The sequence below is a fragment of the Phyllobates terribilis genome, unplaced genomic scaffold, assembly GCF_046119375.1.
Source record: "Phyllobates terribilis strain yellow unplaced genomic scaffold, ASM4611937v1 Scaffold_70__1_contigs__length_7381418, whole genome shotgun sequence".
NCBI classification, from domain to species: Eukaryota; Metazoa; Chordata; class Amphibia; order Anura; family Dendrobatidae; genus Phyllobates; species Phyllobates terribilis.
Window position 1 is genome coordinate 3214186 of NW_027362830.1, and position 5521 is coordinate 3219706.

The following is a 5521-nucleotide window of genomic DNA, read 5'->3' on the forward strand; positions in this document are numbered from 1 at the left end:
TGCATCTCTCATCCCCCCGTGCATCTCTCATCCCCCCGTGCATCTCTCACCCCCCCCGTGCATCTCTCATCCCCTCCGTGCATCTCTCACCCCCCCCGTGCATCTCTCACCCCCCCGTGCATCTCTCATCCCCTCCGTGCATCTCTCACCCCCCCGTGCATCTCTCCCCTGCCCCCCATGTGCATCTCTCATCTCTCCCCTCCCCCCCATGTGCATCTCTCATCTCTCCCCTCCCCCCCATGTGGATCTCTCATCTCTCCCCTCCCCCATGTGGATCTCTCATCTCTCCCCTCCCCCATGTGCATCTCTCATCTCTCCCCTCCCCCCATGTGCATCTCCCATTCCCCCCACTCCTAGTTAATTGTATTTAAAAAAAAATAAAACTTGTTATACTTACCCCCATGCGATCCCTGCAGAATCCTGGCGCTCGTCCAAATCGCTGACACCAGGTTCTCCTGCCTTCCGGTCATGTGACGGCGCCGTCACATGACCGGAAGTGAGAGGAATTATGAGATGTCCTGGACCCGGCGCTTTGCATGGGGCCGGGGGCCCCATGAGGAGAGAGACGCACAAGAGGGGGGCACCGAGGGGGCTCCTACCGGCCGGGCCCCATACTGGAGTCAGGGCAGTCATGCCCTGATGGCGGCCCTGCTGGAGGCTGGAGGGGCCCCCTCTCCCTCGGGGCCCCCGTTCAATGAACCGGCTGCACGGGCGGTAGTTCCGCCCCTGAACCTAGTCCTTAAAAGGACTGCAATCACAACTATTCCCTACTCCCAAGCTATCTGTATATTTGTGCGAAAATTGGCTTGAAATTAACAAGGTATAGCACACACAGCAACAGCGGTGCCGTCTAACACGCAGCTGCAGCAGTGAGAAAATGGTGGCGACGGGGAAAATGGCTTGGTCTTATAGGGCAAGGACATGTGACATACACTGCCAATGACACATGCCCTTGCTTGTGTGAAAAAAAGCACTTCGCTCCGTGTGTGCGCTGCTGATAGGCTGACAGATTGCACCTCCCCACTGCAAATGCGGGAAAGAGAAAAAAAATGGAGATCTTCATTGTTCCTGCAGAGATCCATCCCCTGCCCCTCCCCCCACCCCGCTGTACACTCAAACTGCGGATTAACATTAATTTTCATCATTACTGAGAAAAAATCCAGTTATGATTTTGGTGCACGAACAGTTATCGAACATAACCTCGAACAGCCGAATTTTTCTCAAATTGTTCGTGTTCGCCGACCGACTCGAACACCGCCCAAAACAGCTCGAATTTGAGATTGGCGAACAGTTCAAGTAGAACAACGCTCATCTCTAGTCATAAGTATTCAGACCCTTTGCTCATATTTAAGTCACATGCTGTCCATTTCCTTGTGATCCTCCTTGAGATGGTTCTACTCCTTCATTGGAGTCCAGCTGTGTTTAATTAAACTGATAGGACTTGATTTGGAAAGGCACACACCTATCTATATAAGACCTCACAGCTCACAGTGCATGTCAGACCAAATGAGAATCATGAGCTCAAAGGAACTGCCTGTTACGATGTTAGTAGATACCCTGAAGTCCAATGGCGTGGGCCAAAAGCAGAGACTGAGACAAGAGTAGTGTGAAAGTCTATTTTAAACTCAAGTGCAAAAGATCACAGCAAACAGTTTATGAAGGTAAGTTCATTCCAAACAACACTTCTTAGAACCTAATCTGTAAGGCACGGCCTTCATTACTATTAGGGTATGTAAACGTTAACGATAGTCCAAGTTTACTTAGGTACAGTAATATGCAAACAGAAATAAGGATAGTAAGCAGACGTAGGCATTCCTCAGTTGATTGTGGACTCACGTAGTGCAGAAGAGAAGACAAACTGGAATATGGATCTGGATATTGAAGAATGCAGAAGGTGCAGCGGAGCAAACAGCGATGTCTTAAACCAGAATGAGGGAAATTATGCCAGAATGGGGACAATATGCCAGAGAGGGGCCCATGATGGGGGAAAATGTTATAGCATGAGGTCTGACCCAATTCCCAACTCCATTTGCTGAAATGCAGCCCCAAACTTACAGGACCCTTCACCGTGGTTATGCATCACTATTGACCACAGACACTCATTATTGTTCTGCTCTCCAGCCCTTCAGTGAACAAACTCCCTACAGTAACAACCACATTTTTCATATTTTGGCTCAACCGCGCACATCTTGCCAATCCCCCCCCCCTCCTTCCCCGTTTTCTCTGTTTTAATGCAGTGACTCAGCGTCACTTGGCCTTGTTTTGATGTGGAAGATATGGCTTTTTCACCATAATTCTGCTATGAAGACCACTTCTGGCCAGTCTTCTCTGAACAGTAGATGAGTGAAGCTGAGTCCCACTGGTTGCTGCCAGTTCTGAGCTGATGGCACTGCTGGACATCTTCCGCTTTTGAAGGAAAGTAACCATAATGTGTCATACATCTGCTGCACTAAGTTTCCTTGGCCGACCACTGCATCTACTGACCTCGACGTTGCACATTTTCTTGTGCTTCTTCACTAGTGCTTGAATGACACATCTTGAACCCTCAATCTGCTTTGAAATTTGTGCCTTAGAGACCTTGCTGATGTAGTATAACTTCCTTGTGTATTCTTGCTCAGTCTTGCCATGGTGTATGACCAGACACCTGACTGCATTATTACAAAATCCCTGACTTTGCGCAGGTGTACCTAGAAGAATTGACGCTGTTTTAAAGTGAAAAGTTGGTCACACCAAATATTGATTGGATCTAGATTTTTCGTTTGTTCATTCACTTGTATTTTGTTAATTGATTAAATAGATCATTAACATTTCTATTTTTGAAGCATTCTTACTTTACAGCATTTTTTCTACACATTTCTAAAAATTATTTTTATGTGTCTTTTATTTGCTCATTAATAATCTGATATACCTTTTGGTATTTTGTGTATAGTTGTTTTTTTGCTGTTGGGGTAAATTGTAGGATATTGATTTCAGAGGGGTTTCCTGATCCTTTGATTGTAGGAATGAGTGGTATATATGTGCTAATAAATTAGGACAAACGTAGGAAATTTAGGAAAAAAATTGGACATATCGGCAGTAATAACATGCTGATTGTGATGTCATGAAGATGACTTGAATTTCCACCATTAAGAGAACAGCATTGCTGGTCATTTATATTAAGTAAATTGGATATTCATTCTTCTCGATTGTGATGTCATGAAGATGACTTGAATTTCAACCAATCAGAGATCAGCATGTTTCAGGTCACCCAGATAGAACAGTCCATGAAACATGAGTCACGGCCACTGTGAGGTCATAATGCTGATTAGAATTTCCACCAATCAGAAAACAGAATTGCCCAGAAGAACCACCCAGGAGGTATGAGTCATCGCCACTGTGAGGTCATAATGCTGACCAATCACAGAGCAGCCATGCCCATATTTTCCACCAATCACAGAGCAGGCACCCCCAGATTTTCCACCAATCAGAGATAAGCAGTGGGTATAAATAGCAGCCACACCCAGATTTTCCACCAATCAGAGATCAGCAGTGGGTATAAATAGCTGCTGCCGCCTGCCCGGCTTAGCCTTGCACTGGTTGGGTCTCTCTCTTTTTCTCTCTCTTGGTATCTCCCGGTATCTATCCCTCCCCTCTCTCTCTCTCTTTGACCCAACGGCCCTCTTAAGGGCTACCCCAAATGTGTAAAAGATAGAACCAATATTTGTGTTGTTTGTCCGTTTTATGAGCCTTTGATTAACCCCTTCCCACTCTTTGCTATATATATATATATATATATATATATATTTATTATGTGCAGGTGGGCCTTAAAGGGATTTTCTAGGACAAACATTTTGATGGCTTATCCCCTGGTTAGCTCATTAATATCAGATTTGTGGTGGTCCGGCACACGGCACCTCCACTAATCAGCTGTTTGCAGCTTCGGCCGAGGTCAGATGTAAACAGTGTTGAGGAGCTGAAAAATCACTGATCTGTTCACTCTGTAGTGGCCGCTCCCTGGTGCTGCAGATCAGCTCCTATTACATGAATATTAGCTGATCTGCAGGACCCGCAGTACAGTGAATGGAGCTGTGATGTTCAATCTTCACACTATTTACACTTGAGCGCTGCAATCAGCTGATGGGTAGAGCCGGTGCCGCGTGTCGGAGCCCCACCGATCTGATATTGATAACCCATCCCCAGGATAAATCATCATTATTATACTACTCATACATGAAGAAAGCGAGGTGGCACACCGATTTAATAAAATCTTCTTTTATTCCATTTCCATTAAAAATACAGGGAAGCGGCGCCTTTTGCGGACGACGGCCGTTTCGCGTGTCTATCACGCTTCTACGGGTCGAGGCATATGGTCATGGGGGTGTGCAGGGGTTAAAATACTCCCGACCCCACCCCCTGCACCAAACAGCCATACAAAATGTTACAACAAAAAATACATTAAAAACAACCACCCAGGAGGTATGAGTCATCGCCACTGTGAGGTCATAATGCTGACCAATCACAGAGCAGCCACACCCAGTTTTTCCACCAATCAGAGCAGCCATACCCAGATTTTCCACCAATCAGAGATCAGCAGTGGGTATAAATAGCCGCTGCCGCCTGCCCGGCTTAGCCTTGCACTGGTTGGGTCTCTCTTTTTTCCCTCTCTTGGTATCTCCCGGTATCTCTCCCTTCCCTCTCTCTTCTCTCCCTCCCCTCTCTCTTCTCTCTCTCTCTTTGACCCAATGGCCCTCTTAAGGGCTACCCCAAATGTGTAAAAGATAGAACCAATATTTGTGTTGTTTGTCCGTTTTATGGATGGAGCGAGACATGATGTCCCAGATGTGTCCCGGATTCAGGTCTGGGGAACGGGCGGGCCAGTCCATAGCTTCAATGCCTTCATCTTGCAGGAACTGCTGACACACTCCAGCCACATGAGGTCTGGCATTGTCCGGCATTAGGAGGAACCCAGGGCCAACCGCACCAGCATATGGTCTCACAAGGGGTCTGAGGATCTCATCTCGGTACCTAATGGCAGTCAGGCTACCTCTGCCGAGCACAAGGAGGGCTGTGCGGCCATCCAAAGAAATGCCACAGAACACCAAGATTGGCAAAGTCGCCACTGGCGCCCTGTGCTCTTCACAGATGAAAGCAGGTTCACACTGAGCACATGTAACAGACGTGACAGAGTCTGGAGACGCCGTGGAGAGCGATCTGCTGCCTGCAACATCCCTCAGCATGACCGGTTTGGTAGTGGGTCAGTAATGGTGTGGGGTGGCATTTGTTTGGAGGGCCGCACAGTTCCCTTTATTTTTTGAGCAGTGCATATACATATATAAAATGTTCCTCCCCCACCATGTGACATACTGCATACCTCATAGGGACAGCAGTCAGGAAGCACCAGTAGTACCAGCAGCTCCCACAGTACAATGCAAATGTAGCATTCTCAGCGTGTACTGACCAATGCTGTCCACCAGGTGGCATCAGCAGGAAATTACAGGGATGAGACAAGCACTGCATGACAGCCCCGCCCCAATCTGCCCTA